The 16467-nt window shown below is 42.0% G+C and overlaps 1 protein-coding gene across 2 annotated transcripts in view; it reads right to left on the minus strand.

Annotated features, from left to right (window-relative positions):
• Window positions 1–16467, minus strand: part of UMAD1 (UBAP1-MVB12-associated (UMA) domain containing 1) — a 255741-nt gene that overhangs the window by 222653 nt on the left and 16621 nt on the right. The window contains exon 2 of one of the 2 annotated variants that reach the window (XM_018047374.1): window positions 3644–3727. The exons of the other annotated variant lie outside the window; for it this stretch is intronic. The gene's annotated coding sequence lies outside the window, so the exon portion shown is untranslated. The remainder of the gene's footprint in view (window positions 1–3643; window positions 3728–16467) is intronic. 2 annotated transcript variants of the gene reach the window in all.

The raw sequence follows: 16467 nt of genomic DNA on the forward strand, positions 1-16467 counted from the left end.
AAATAGCTGAGAAAAGACGAGAAGCGAAAGGCAAAGGAGAAAAAGGAAAAATATACCCACTGAATGCAGAGTTCCAAAGAACAGCAAGGAGAGATAAGAAAGCCTTCCTAAGTGATCAATGCAAAGAAATAGAGGAAAACTATATAATGAAAACAACAGAGGAAAACAATGGGAAAGAATAGAGAGCTCTTCAAGAAGGAGATACTCAGGGAACATTTCATCCAAAGATGGGCACAATAAAGGACAGAATGGACCTAACAGAAGAAGAAGATATTAAGAAGTGGCAAGAATACACAGAAGAACTATACAAAAAAGATCTTAATGACCTGGATAACCACAATGGTGTGCTCACTCACCTAGAGCCAGGCATCCAAGACTGCAAAGCCAAGTGGGCCTTAGGAAGCATCACTATGAACAAAGCTAGTGGAGGTGACGGAATTCCAGTGGAGTTATTTCAACTCAAAGATGATGCTGTGAAAGTGCTGCACTCAATATGCCAGCAAATTTGGAAAACTCAGCAGTGGCCACAGGACTGGAAAAGGTCAGTCTGCATCCTAATCTCTGAGAAGGGCAATACCAAAGAATGTTCAAACTGCTGCACAAATGCACTCATTTCACATGCTAGCAAGACCATGCTCAAAATACTCCAAGCTAGGCTTCAACAGTACATGAACTGAGAACCTCCAGATGTACAAGCTGGATTTAGAAAAGGCAGAGGAAGCAGTGATTAAATTGCCAATATCCTCTGGATTATAGAAAAAGCAAGGGAAATCCAGAGAAACATCTACTTCTGCTTCATTGATTACCCTAAAGCCTTTGACTATGTGGATCACAACAAGCTTTGGAAAATTCTTCAAGAGATGGGAATACCAGAACACTTTACCTGCCTCCTGAGAAACCTGTATGCAGGACAAGAAGCAACATTAGAAGCCGACATGGAACAATGGATTGGTTCAAAATTGTGAAAAGATTACATAGAGGCTGTATACTGTCACTCTGCTTATTAACTTATATGCAGAGTACATCATGAGAAATGCCAGGCTGGATGAAGCACAAGCTGGAATCAAGATTGCTGGGAGAAATATCAATCACTTCACATATGCAGATGACATCACCCTTACGAGAGAAAGCGAAGAACTAAAGAGCCTTTCAATGAAGGTAAAAGAGAGTGAAAAAGCTGGCTTAAAATTCAACATTCAAAAAATGAAGAACGTGGTATCTGATCCCATCACTTCATCATAAATAGATGGGGAAACAGTGACAGACTTTATTTTCTTGGGCTTCAAAATCACTGCAGATGGTGACTGCAGCCATGAAATTAAAAGACACTTGCTCCTTGGAAGAAAAGCTATGACCAACCTAGAAAATGCATTTAAAAGCAGAGACATTACTTTGCCAACAAAGGTCTGTCTTGTCAAAGCTATGGTTTTTCCAGTATTCATGTATGGATGTGAGAGTTGGACCATCAAGAAGGATGAACGCCAAAGAACTGACGCTTTTGAACTGTGGTGTTGGAGACGACTCTTGAGAGACCCTTGGACTGCAAGGAGATTCAACCAGTCCATCCTAAAGGAAATCAGTCCTGAATATTCATTAGAAGGGCTGATGTGGAAGCTCCAATACTTGGGCCACCTGATGTGAAGAACTGACTCCCTGGAAAAGACCCTGATGCTGGGAAAGATTAAAGGTAGGAGGAGACGGGGATGACAGAGGATGAGATGGTTGGATGATACCATTGACTTGAAGGACATGAGTTTGAGCAAACTCAGGGAGACAGTGAAGGGCAGGGCAGCCTGGCGTGCTGCAGTCCATGGGGTCACAGAGACTGGGTGACTGAACAGCAACAAGACCAGAACAGCGAGCAGGGAGGGTAGGTCAAGATTTTGTCTGGTCAAAAGCCTTCTAGAAACGGAGATTGGTTTGGGTACTTCTGAGTTGTAGATCAGAGTAGATGGTAAAGGAGTCAGTTTGTTGGAAACATATCTGGCAGGTTTCACTTTCTAAAATTTAAAAAAAAAATGGAGAAGAAGAACACAAGCTGTGTGAAAAAGAAAATATTTCAGTAAAGGAAAAGGAAGAGCCTATGAAATCTGCAAAGACAGAGCTTACTGGATATAATGATGGAGCGATAAAAGTCTGGAAAAAGTTTGGCATCCTCAAAACAGTATAAGGAGAAATGGCCTTTAAATCTGGCAAAAAGAAAGTGAAGTTGCTCAGTCGTGTCCAACTCTTTGCAAGCCCATGGACTGTATAGCCGACCAGGCTTCTCAGTCCATGGAATTTTCCAGGCAAGAATACTGGAGTGGGTTGCCATTTCCTTCTCCAAGAGATCTTCCCAATCCAGGGATCGAACCAGGGTCTCCCGCACTGCAGGCAGACGCTTTACCGTCTGAGCCACCAGGGAAGCCCCAAAAAGAAAAAACAAGATTAAATGGAAAAGCAACAGGAAAAGATGAAAAGACGAGGAATGAGATAAAAGAAAAAAAAACTGAATAAGATAAAAAAGAAACTGATTCAAGAAAGAAATGATATCAGAAAAGAACTGGCTGGCTTACAGGCAGGAATGTAAGAAAATAAAGTTCATTCAAAGACTTAAAAGGTTGGAAGAAGCAACTAAGTTCTCAACCCTAACAGCTAAGACTGAAACAGAGAACGCCTCTGAAGGAAGAGCAGATAACTAAAACTCAGTCTTGGTAAGTGACAAATCAAGGATATAATCATCAATCTGACACTAAAGCCTCAGCTGGCATGAATATGTGTGCGTGTGTGTTAGCTGCTCGGTTGTGTCTGATTCTGAGACCCCATGGACTGCAGCCCACCAGGCTCCTCTGTCCATGGGATTCTCCAGGCAGAATGCTGGAGTGGATTGCCATGCCCTTCTCCAAGAGATCTTCCCGATGCATGGGTAGAACCCGAGTCTGCTGAACTGGCGGGCTGATTCTTTATCACTGAGCCACAAGGGTAGCCCGTCACTTAGGACACAAAGGGTGAAGGCATAGAGACGAAGCAGGCTGGTGTCCAACTGGAGCCTCACAGAGAAAAGACACCTTTGAATAAATAAAGGGGGGCACATTTAAGGGGGAAAGATGAGAAATGCTGCAGATCTAAGAGTTACAGTTACAGTTATATAACTATAGTCATATTTATATATATTAACTATATAGTTACAGTTAGCCAAAATTGTATATCTAGCTACAGATACATGAAGCTGACTACAATCAAATAGATAAGTAACCAATACGATTTTGGAGAGCTGCGCTGCCAAAGTGACTACCAGTCTGGATTAAAGGAGGGCTATGACTACTGGATACTTACAGCAACGCTGCAGACAGAAAGCTGCCAGAGCAAACTGCTAATCCGCCAAGGACGGTCTCCTCTCCAGGGCTTACTTCAGTGGTAGCCAAGGAAGTTACTGGAAGAGGACGGAACTCCAAGAGGGTGGAGCCAGTGGGGCTGGAGACTGCTGGGGAGGTGGGGTGGCCTCCCGGGAAGCAGAATCGGGGCATAATTAGTTAACATTCTCCAACCCAAGGCGGGGCTCCCCCACGATGCCTGCTCAGTGGGATGCCAGAACTGCCCTCCTCTGCACCTGCCGTCAATCCCCCAGCCCCTCCTTTCTGGGTGGGAGCGGTTTGGGCATTACCTTTCCCAGTTACAGGATGGGACAGGACAGACCGCGGGTCTCTTTGGTTCACAAAGTCGCCACCCAAGAGCGCCACATCTGAACCTGAAGAAGACATACTGACCTTAGAGCATGTTGCTATGAATGAATGGGACAAAAGGTTCAAGCAGCTCCTCGGGACGGGGTGAGTTACTTGGCCTACAGCAGGGAGAGAGACCTGACTACACAGTGACCATAGATGAGAACCATGGAACCATCAGGCTCTCAACGTTCTATCAGGAGCCATATAAGGACTGCAGTCTTCTACCCGCCTTGGAGGCCAATGCGGCAATGTCCCTTGTTAGTAGAGTTCTAGAACAAGGAGCTTTGTGGACAGAGAGAGGTGTTTCAAAAAGTGGTTCCTGATTTTAGCAAACAGAATTCAGCAACACATCAAAAAGCTCATACATCATTATCAAATTGGATTTATTCCAGGGGAGCAAGGATTCTTCAAAATATGCAAATCAATCAATGTGATACACCATATTAACAAATCGAAAGATTAAAACCATATGATCATCTCAATAGGTGCAGAAAAAGCCTTTGACAAAATTCAGCACCCATTTATGATTAAAACTCTTCAAAAAATGGGCATAAAAGGAACCTACCTCAACATAGTAAAGGCCATATAAGATAAGCCTATAGCAAACATTATTCTTGATGGTGAAAAATGGAAAGCATTCCCTCTAAGATCAGGAACAAGACAAGGGTGCCCATTTTCACCACTATTATTCAACATAGTTCTGGAAGTCCAAGCTACAGCAATCAGAGAAGAAAAAGAAAGAAAAGGAACTTAGATCAAAAAAGAAGAAGTAAAGCTCTCACTGTTTGCAGATGACATGATACTGTACATAGAAAACCCTAAAGATAGTATCAGAAAATCACTAGAGCTAATCACTGAATTTAGCAAAGTTTCAGGATACATATCAATACACAGAAATCACTTGCATTTCTATATACTAACAATGAAAAATCAGAAAGAGAAATTAAGGAATCAATCCCATTCCCCATTCCAACAAAAAGAATTAAATATCTAGTAATAAACTTACCTAAAGAGACAAAAGAACCATACACAGAAAACTGTAAGACAGTAATGAAAGAAATCAAAGGTGATATAAATAGATGGAAAGATAGTCCATGTTCCTGGCTAGGAAGGACCAATATTGTGAAAATGACGATACGACCAACTGCCATCCACAGATTCAGTGCGATCCCTATCAAATTACCAATGGCATTTTTCACAGAACTAGAACAAAAAAATTCACAATTCATATAGAAACACAAAAGATCCCCAACAGCCAAAGCAGTCTTGAGAAAGGAGAATGGAGCTGGAGGAATCAACCTTCCTAACTTCAGATTATAGTACAAAACTACAGTCACCAACACAGTATGGTACTGGCACAAAAACAGAAATATAGACCAATGGAATGAGATAGAAAGCCCAGAAATAAACCCATGCATCTATGGGTACCTTATTTTTGACAAAGGAGGCAAGAATATACAATGGGGCAAAGATAGCTTCTTCAATAAATGGTGCTGGAAAAACTGGACAGCTACATGTAAAAGAATGAAATTAGAACGCTTCCTAACACCATACATAAAATGGATTAAATGGATCAAAATGGATTAAAGACCTAAATGTAAGACTAGAAAACTATATAATTCTTAGAGGAACAGAACATTTGATGACATAAATCAAAGCAAAATCTTCTATGATCCACCTCCTAGAGTAATGGAAATAAGAACAAAAGTAAACACGTGGGACCTGATTAAACTTAAAAGGCTTTTGCACAGCAAAGGAAACTATAAGCAAGGTGGAAAGACAACCCTCAGAATGAGAGAAAATAATAGCAAATGAAACAACTGACAAAGGATTAATTTCCAAAATATACAAGCAGCTCATACAACTCAATGCCAGAAAAACAAACAGCCCAATCAAACAGTGGGGAAAAGATCTAAACAGACATTTATCCAAAGAAGACATACAGGTGGCTAACAAACACATGAAAAGATGTTCAACATCGCTCATTATTAGAGAAATGCAAATCAAAACCACAATGAGATATCACCTCACACCAGGCAAGATGGCCTCATCAAAAAGTCTACAAACAATAAATGCTGGAGAGGGTGTGGAGAAAAGGGAACCTTCTTGCACTGTTGGTGGGAGTGTAAATTGATACAACCACTATGGAAGATGGTATGGAGACTCCTTCAAAAACTAGGAATAATACCACCATATGACCCAGCAATCCCACTCCTAGGCATATAACCTGAGGAAATCAAACTTGAAAAAGATACATGTATCCCATCGTTCTTTGCAGCATTGTTTACAATAGCTAGAACAAAGAAGCAACCTAGATGTTCATCCATAGATGAATGGATAAATAAGTTGTGGTACACAGTGGAATATTACTCAGCCATAAAACGGATGCATTTGAGTCAGTTCTAATGAGGTGGATAAACCTAGAGCTTATTCCACAGAGTGACATTAAGTCAGAAAGAGAAAGGTAAATATCATATTCTAATGCATATATACAGAATCTAGAAAAATGGTACTAAAGAATTTATTTACAGGGCAGCAATGAAGTCCTAAATGCAAAACTTGGATGTGATCTCAAAAATGACAGAATGATCTGTTTGTTTCCACAGCAAACCATTCAATATCACGGTAATCCAAGTCTATGCCCCGACCAGTAATGCTGAAGAAGCTGAAGGTGAACGGTCCTATGAAGACCTCCAAGACCTTTAGAACTAACATGCAAAAATGATGTCCTTTTCATTATAGGGGACTGGAATGCTAAAGTACGAAGTCAATAAACACCTGGAGTAACAGGCAAATTTGGCCTTGGAGTACAGAATGAAGCAGAGCAAAGGCTAATAGAGTTTTGCCAAGAGAACACACTGGTCATAGCAAACACCCTCTTCCAACAACACAAGAGAAGACTCTACACGTGGACATCACTAGATAGTCAACACCGAAATCAGATTGATCATATTCTTTTCAGCCAAAGATGGAGAAGCTCTAAACAGACAGCAAAAACAAGACTGGGAGCTGACTGTGGCTCAGATCATGAACTCCTTACTGCCAAATTCAGACTTAAATTGAAAAAAGTCTAGATCATTCAGGTATGAACTAAATCAAATCCCTTATAATTATACAGTTGAAGTAAGAAATAGATTTAAGGGACTAGATCTGATAGATAGAGTGCCTGATGAACAATGGACAGAGGTCGTGATAGTGTACAGGAGACAGGAATCAAGACCATCTCCAAGAAAAAGAAATGCAAAAAAGCAAAATGGCTGTCTGAGGAGGCCTTACAAATAGCTGTGCAAAGAAGAGAAGCAAAAAGCAAAGGAGAAAAGGAAAGATGTACCCACTGAATGCAGCATTCCAAAGAATAGCAAGGAGAGATAAGAAAGCCTTCCTCAGCAATCAAAGCAAAGAAATAGAGGAAAACAACAGAACAGGAAAAACTAGAGATCTCTTCAAGAAAATTAGAGATACCAAGGGAACATTTCATGCAAAGATGGGCTCGATAAAGGACAGAAATGGTATGGACCTAACAGAAGCAGAAGATATTAAGAAGAGGTGGCAAGAATACACAGAAGAACTACACAAAACAGATCTTCATGACCCACATAATCACAATGGTGTGATCACTCACCTAGAACCAGACATTCTGGAATGTGAAGTCAAGAAGGCCTTAGAAAGCATCACTATGAACAAAGCTAGTGGAGGTGATGGAATTCCAGTTGAGCTATTTGAAATCCTGAAAGATGATGCTATGAAAGTGCTGCACTCAATATGCCAGCAAATTTGGAAAACTAAGCAGTGGCAACAGGACTGGAAAAGGTCAGTTTTCATTCCAATCCCAAAGAAAGGCAATGCCAAAGAATGCTCAAACTACCGCACAACTGCACTCATCTCACACGCTAGTAAAGTAATGCTTAAAATTCTCCAAGCCAGGCTTCACCAATACGTGACCCATGAACTTCCAGATGTTCAAGCTGGTTTAAGAAAAGGCAGAGGAACCAGAGATCAAATTTCCAGCATCCGCTGGATCATCAAAAAAGCAAGAGAGTTCCAGAAAAACATCTATTTCTGCTTTATGGACTAGGCCAAAGCCTTTGATTGTGTGGATCACAATAAACTGTGGAAAATTCTGAAAGAGATGGGAATACCAGACTACCTGACCTGCCTCTTGAGAAACCTATATGCAGGTCAGGAAGCAACAGTTAGAACTGGACATGGAACAACAGACTGGTTCCAAATAGGAAAAGGAGTACATCAAGGCTGTATATTGTCACCCTGCTTATTTAACTTCTATGCAGAGTACATCATAAGAAATGCTGGGCTGGAGGAAGTACAAGCTGGAATCAAGATTGTTGGGAGAAATATCAACAACCTCAGATATGCAGATGACACCACTCTTACGGCAGAAAGTGAAGAAGAACTAAAGAGCCTCTTGATGAAAGTGAAAGAGGAGAGTGGAAAAGTTGGCTTTTTCTGAAGCTCAACATTCAGAAAACTAAGATCATGGCATCTGGTCCCATCACTTCATGGGAAATAGATGGGGAAACAGTGGCTTTATTTTTCTGGGCTCCAAAATCACTGTAGATGGTAATCGCAGCCATGAAATTAAAAAATGCTTACTCCTTGGAAGGAAAGTCATGACCAACCTAGACGGCATATTGAAAAGTAGAGACATTACTTTTCCAACTAAGGTTCGTCTAGTCAAGGCTATGGTTTTTCCAGTAGTCATGTATGGATGTGAGAGTTGGACTATAAAGAAAGCTGAACACCGAAGAATTGATGCTTTTGAACTGTGGTGTTGGAGAAGACTCTTGAGAGTCCCTTGGACTGCAAGGAGATCCAACCAGTCCATTCTGAAGGAGATCAGTCCTGGGTGTTCACTGGAAGGACTGATGCTAAAGCTGAAACTCCAGTACTTTGGCCACCTCATGCGAACAGTTGACTCATTGGAAAAGACTCTGATGCTGTGAAAGATTGAAGGCGGGAGGAGAAGGGGACGACAGAGGATGAGATGGTTAGATGGCATCAACAATTCAATGGACATGAGTTTGTGTAAATTCCAGGAGCTAGTGATGGACAGGGAGGCCTGGCGTGCTGCGGTTCATGGGGTCGCAAGGAGTCGGACACGACTGAGCAACTGAACTGAACTGAATGAAGAAACAGAGATAGAGAAAAGACTTATGGACATGGGGAGAGAGGAGGAGAGAGTGAGATATATATATAGAGTAACATGGAAACTTATATTACCATATGTAAAATAGATAGCCAACGGGAATTTGCTTTATGGCTCAGGAAACTCAAACAGGGGCTCTGTATCCACCTAGAGGGATGGCATGGGGAGGAAGATGGGAGGGAGTTTCAAAAGGGAGGGGTTATATGTATACCTATGGCTGGTTCATGTTGAGGTTTGACAGAAAACAGCAAAATTCTGTAAAGCAATTATCCTTCAATAGAAAAATAAATTAATCGTTAAAAAAAAGAAGGTAGGGAACAAAATAAGTAAACTTTAGAGCTAGAAAAGAAAAAAAAAAAAGGAAAGTGGTTCCTGTTCTAACAAACAAAGGAAAAGCCTTTAAGGGAAGGACTCAAACTTCAATACATTTTCATGTCTGGCCATAAGACCAAAATGGAACAAACATAAAAACCAGAAAACCAGTTCTCATGAGTCATACTCAAGCCCCCAAAGTTTAGATACATTGTTATAAAACTCAGAGCAAATTCAGCAGTAGTATAAGAATCTTTTTAAATTCAAGTATTTTGTACAGAACTTATAATTCAAAGAATTAATTGAAGCATTTAAGCTCTCCATAACCTATAAAGAAAAGTTAAAACAATACACAGGCTTAAACAGGCTGCAGCAGGTTGTCAACAGTACGACAACTTCTGCGGCAATGGATAGTATCACAGTTTGTCACTCTAGAACATTAGAAAATCCCAAACATTTCAGAGAAGGAGAGAGAACTTAGCTTCCAAGAAGTCAAGAACCATCCAGGCTTGGAAGAAATAGGTCAGGAAAAGGGTAGTAGAGACAGCATAAAAGAACTCAGAATAGCAGCAAAGTTTGCTACAAACATCCACCGGAAATTGCTCTAAAATTGCTACAAAAGTATCCATCACCCTCACCCCTGTCTTAACTCCTTCAAGATGGGAGGGAGTTTCACACATGACCACGGTCTTAACTCCTTCAAGATGTTTTCCCATGGGAACATGGTGCCAATTTCACAATCCAACTCTTGGGATTCCCTTGTTCCGTCAACGCTGCTGACATTAGTGATTCATTCGTTCCACTAGGTACCTAATTCAGTCTAACTATATAGCTTAACAGCAATCACTCTGTGCATGTAAAGGCTATGTCCTGAGACACTAAAATCTACAACAAATTATCTTTATCCCATGGTATTTTTCGTGTCATTAAAAACACAAAGTGGTATAAAAATTTATCCTAGCAGAGCTGGCAGTACCATTCTGCCATCTTCCCTCTACAGGCTAGTCCCACAGCAGGAAAGTTACACGGCTAGGTCACCACTCCAGCAGCCAGATTTTCTGACCCCCCTAAGACTAGAAACTGGGCAAGAGAAAGGGAGTAACTACTACCCCAGTAACACCTGCCAGGCTTCTACAATGTGTCAAGCACAGTACCAAAATGCCTTAAAGACTCTATCTCCTGTAATCTTACCATCACCCACCAGGCACACATAATTAGGCACATCATGTAAATGAAAGAACTGAAGTTAGTTACATATGGATGCAAATGTATATGGCTGGTCAACAGCAGAGCTAGAATTTTAAACCAAGTCTCTTGGGCACCACAACTGAACGTTTTTCATCAACAAAGCACCAAAGACAAAGCATTTGTGTTGGACTTCAATAGAATATTTCCTAGTATTAGCAAAATACATTTGATCAGTTTCACGCTCGTCCTTCTAAATCCCTACTTTTCTAAACCACGCTCAGCTCTGTGTTCTGAAGACACTTGCTAATTCCACAACATCCATGTTCAAGGCTTTCGCTTGAGAAACAGTCATAAAATATAAAGTAAGTGCTTAGGCCAGATACTAACCGGGCACTAAAAATGCAGCTGCTGCTTCTGCTGCTAAGTCACTTCAGTCATGTCCGACTCTGTGCGACCCCAGAGACGGCAGCCCACCAGGCTCCCCCGTCCCTGGGATTCTCCAGGCAAGAGTACTGGAGTGGGTTGCCATTTCCTTCTCCAATGCATGAAAGTGAAAAGTGAAAGTGAAGTTGATCAGTCATATCCGACCCTTAGCGACCCCATGGACTGCAGCCTACCAGGCTCCTCCATCCATGGGGTTTTCCAGGCAAGAGTACTGGACTGGGGTGCCATTGCCTTCCCCGAAAAATCCAGGTTACAAACAGTAACCTGAACCTACCTGATTTCGAAGGCAATCCTGAGCAAAACTAAGAGGGATTTAGGAGCGCCACCCACAAAGCGCAGAAGGCCTGTAGCAGCCCCGGTGCCCCCGGCTAAGCAGATGGGAAGCCCCAAGCATGCGTGCTTCTGACATACATGGCTTTGACGGTGGCCTTCTTCTGCTTGTTCCAGCATGTTCCAGCCTCATTTCCTTAGACATGATGTCAGCATTATAAAAATTGTCAACAGTGAGCAAATTTTACACTTACAGATGGGAGAAACATCAAAATTTATTCTTAAAAAGCCATTATCCCCGGCAGCAACACTATGGCCTGGCTGAGCTGGGACCCAGCCCAGAAGGCCTCCTAATCCCCAGACGCTGGGATCCTGGAGCTGCCTCCACACAGGGGGGGATGAAGTGTTTGTTCACTGTCCAAGACACAGGTTGGGAGAAAATCCTTGCAAATCACAGATCTGAAATAGGATGCATGTTTAGAACATATAAAGAACTCTTAAAATTCAATCATGAGAAAAAAAAGTCAATAAAAACTGGGCAAGCAGACTTTTTCCCAAAGATGATACATGGTGGCAAAGAACCACATTAAATGATACTCAACATCATTAGTCAACAGGCAAATGCAAATTAAAATCTCAGTGGGTTAACACTATATATCCTTATTAACACTGTAAAAGGCGTGCCATGCCAACTCTTGACAAAACCATGGACCAACGGGAACTCTTGCACACTGTGGTACAGCCTCTCTGGATAACGGTGTGGCAGTTTCTTAAGAAAAAGCTAACATATACACCTACCATATGACCCAGACCTTCTCCTTTAAGTATTTACCTAAGAAAAACAACAGTGTATGTCCATATTTATATGCAAACTTTATATAGCTTTTTAGGTAACAGCTCCAAACTGGAAACAACCCACATGTTCAACAATAAATCAAAGAAGAAACAAACTGCAGCATACCCATCGGAGAAGGCAGTGGCACCCCACTCCAGTACTCTTGCCTGGAGAATCCCATGGACGGGGAGGAGCCTGGTGGGCTGCCGTCTATGGGGTCGCAGAGTCAGGCACGACTGAAGCGACTTAGCAGTAGCAGCAGCAGGAGCACACCCATAATACTATTCAGCAACAAAAAGGCATGAAGGCCTAAGGCATGCTACAACACGCACGAATCTTGGCAGGGGAAAAAGAAAAAAAAACAGGCTGAGTGAAAGAAGCCAGACCACAAAAAAACTTCTAGAAAATGCAAACTAACATCAAGTGACAGAAAGCAGATGAGGGCCTGCCTAGGGAATGGGAGGTACTGGGAGGGAGAGTGGGAGGGAGGAATTACCACGATCACAAGGAAACTTTTGAGGGTGACAGATAGATTCATAACCTCAATTGGAGTGACGGTCTCAGGAGACATGCACATACGCATGCCAAAGCTCACCAACCTGCACACCTGCAACGTGTGCACTTCACCCTACGTTGATAATACCCCAAGAAAGCGATTTTTAAATTATCAGCATGATACTCTAGGCGTTATATAAATGCAGCGTGCTGGGCTTAGTCGCTCAGTTGTGTCCGACTCCTTGAGACCCCATGGACTATAGTCCCCCAGGCCCCTCTGTCCATGGGATTCTCCAGGCCAGGATACTGGAGTGGGCTGCCATGCCCTCCTCCAGGGGACCTTCCCAACCCAGGGATGGAACCCGGGTCTCCCGCATTGCAGGCAGATTCTTTACCATCTGAGCCACCAGGGAAGCCCATGAACACTGTGGTTCACAGTTACCCATTGTCTCAAATCTCTTAAACCACTTTGTGTGGTTACAGGTGCAGCCTTCATATGCAAAGCAAGATGCTCCTTTCTCTATGCATTCACATAAAACTGGAAAATGAAAGGACAGTGTCTTCACTCTTAATGATACACAGACTGCATGTAGAAGGCTACTCTGATCACTACGCAGGGCAGATTTTACTGCTCTGAAGGAAAGCGGGTAGCACAAGTAACGTATTTATTTTTCCTATTATTCTAAGATTTACCTTTTAAATAATATTACCCATGACAAAAGGACTAAAGGTAACCTGATTTTCACAATCTGATCATCTTGTTTCAATAGACTTCTTGATAATGTAAATACATTAAGATAATGTAAATATACTAAGATGCCTATGTAGGACTGATATAAATCAATCCAGGAAATTCTATACTGCTGAAAAACTAAAATCCTGAACCATGTTTAATCTTCCTCTTCTGTAGGATGAGTTGTGAATTGCATGGTTACACAAAAGTAATAAAATCTAAATAACAAGTTTTCTAATTTATTCCAAGAGAGGCCAAAAAAGACAAAAGTCCGTGCTTTGGACAGTTTAATCATAAAAGATTATATTACCCCTAATAGCATTAAACAGTACAAAACATTTCAGAAGGCTCAATGAGAATAAAGAGCCCTGTTACATTTGGCCAACAGGCAGCCTTGAGTTTAACTTCATTTGACGGGCACAGATGTAAACCAGGAAGAAAAGGGAGGACTCTCCTGTGAGAAGGGTCAGCAGGAACAAAGAGCACAGCCTGCTGAAGGGATAGCAGAGGGATCTCAGCTCACTGGAAGCACAGAGGTAAACAACAGAAGACTACAGAAGCAAAGCAGAGGGGCTTCCCTGGTGCTCAGGTGGTTAGGAATTCAACTTCCAAGACTGGCAGTGTGGCTTCAATCCCTGTTCAGGGAGCTAAGACCCCACATGCCATGTAGCCAAAACACCAGAACAAGAAACAGAAGCAACACTGTAACGCATTCAACAAAGTCTTTAAAAATGGTCCACATTCAAAAAAAAAAAAAAATTCTTAAAAACAAAGTATTGAAAGGGCTACAAAATCAAGAAAATGTTAGAATATCCAGAGCGGCTTACCAAGGTTTGTTGAATCCTATTGGCGTGCTGCAGTCCATGGGGTCGCAAAGAGTTGGACACGACGGAGCGACTGAACTGAACTGATTTGTGTAGTCTAGGCTCTTGCAGAAAGTAGTGTTTCAGAAAAACTTAAAATAATAGTCTGGACCTAGAGAGGTTACATACTAAGTGAAGCCAGAGAAACACAAATATTAATATAATATCACTTACATGTATATTGTCACCCTGCTTATTTAACTTATATGCAGAGTACATCATGAGAAACGCTGGACTGGAAGAAACACAAGCTGGAATCAAGAATGCCGGGAGAAATATCAATAACCTCAGATATGCAGATGACACCACCCTTATGGCAGAAAGTGAAAGAGGAGAGTAAAAAAGTTGGCTTAAAGCTCAACATTCAGAAAACAAAGATCATGGCATCCGATCCCATCACTCCATGGGAAGTAGATGGAGAAACAGTGGAAACAGTGTCAGACTATTTTGGGGGGCTCCAAAATCACTGCAGATGGTGACTGCAGCCATGAAATTAAAAGACGCTTACTCCTTGGAAGAAAAGTTATGACCAACCTAGATAGCATATTCATTACTTTGCAGACTAAGGTTCATCTAGTCAAGGCTTTGGTTTTTCCATTAGTCATGTATGGATGTGAGAGTTGGACTGTGAAGAAGGCTGAGCACCAAAGAATTGATGCGTTTGAACTGTGGTGTTGGAGAAGACTCTTGAGAGTCCCTTGGGCTGCAAGGAGATCCAACCAGTCCATTCTGAAGGAGATCAACTCTGGGATTTCTTTGGAAGGAATGATGCTAAAGCTGAAACTCCAGTACTTTGGCCACCTCATGCGAAGAGTTGACTCACTGGAAAAGACTCCGATGCTGGGAGGGACTGGGGGCAGGAGGAGAAGGGGACGACAGAGGATGAGATGGCTGGATGGCATCACTGACTCGATGGCCGCGAGTCTGAGTGAACTCCGGGAGTTGGTGATGGACAGGGAGGCCTGGCGTGCTGCGATTCATGGGGTCACAAAGAGTCAGACACGACTGAGCGACCGAACTGAACTGAAGGTTGCCTCTGTCTGAAGATCCCACCCTTTGGGACCATGGGCCTTGGACTCAGAACTGCTGCTCTGTCACCCAGGCCTCTTGGAGAGACAACCTTTTAGCTGAAGTATCTGTTTTATACTATTTCATCCTTTCTGGTACTTTTTCTAATTTGGCTTTTCAAATTGAAACTAGCAGGCTTTTATTATAAAATTATTTTCTGTTTTATATGTGCAGTTAAGTTTTGTACATTCTTAAGAAAGAAATCAGAGAAGGCAATGGCACCCTACTCCGGTACTCTTGCCTGGAAAACCGCATGAACGGAGGAGCCTGGTGGGCTGCAGTCCATACGGTCGCTAAGAGTCGGACATGACTGAGCGACTTCACTTTCACTTTTTACTTTCATGCACTGGAGAAGGAAATGGCAACCCACTCCAGTGTTCTTGCCTGGAGAATCCCAGCGATGGGAGAGCCTGGTGGGCTGCTATCTATGGGGTTGCACAGAGTCGGACACAACTGAAGCGACTTAGCAGCAGCAGCAGGAAAGAAATACGGAAAGATATACACCAAACCTAACAGCTGTCATTACCAGGAAGCACGAGCAATTTATATTTATGTTATGATTCTTTTATAGTATTTGCTTTTTCCCTAAGCCAAATATCATATGAAATCAAATAAAAACCTTTTTCAATTTTTAATTGAAGTATATCTGATTTATGGTAGAATTCTTCAGAATCTTTTCCACTACAAGACAGTGAATATAGCTCTCTGTGCTATATATACCAGGGCTTCCCTAGTAGCTCAGTCCATAAAGAATCTGCCTAAAGTGCAAAAGACCCGGGTTCAATCCCTGGGTCGGGAAGATCCCCTGGAGAAGGAAATGGTAAACCACTCCAGTATCCTTGCCTGGAAAATCCCATGGACTGAAGCCCACCAGGCTCCTCTGTCCATGGACTGCAAAGAGTCGGGCACTACTGAGCAACTAACACACTGTGCTATATATTGGTCCTTGTTATTTATTTTACATACAGTAGTGTGTATATTAATTTCATACTCCTAATTTATCCCTCATCATCCCTCTTCTAACTTTTAATAAATACTTAATACCTATTACTTAATAATATTAAATAATATTAATTTAATAATAATTGACATTAAATTAATATTAAATAATACTTGTTTACTTAAAACTTAATACTTTTAATTTAAAAGTCCTTTTAACAAATACTTCTCACTGCAGTGGCTTCTCTGCAATGAGAGCTCGGGCTCTAGACACACGGCTCTAGGAACATGGGCCCGAGGTGCACCAACTCAGTAGCTGTGGCATACGGGCTTTGTTTTCCATGGCCTGTGAAATCTTCAAACCCAGGGACTGAACCCATGTCCCCTTCACTGACAGGTGGATTCTTATCCACTGTACCACCAGGGAAGTCCCTCCCTTCCCCTGTGGTACC

Source organism: Capra hircus, chromosome 4 (genome assembly GCF_001704415.2).
Source record: "Capra hircus breed San Clemente chromosome 4, ASM170441v1, whole genome shotgun sequence".
Taxonomy (NCBI): domain Eukaryota; kingdom Metazoa; phylum Chordata; class Mammalia; order Artiodactyla; family Bovidae; genus Capra; species Capra hircus.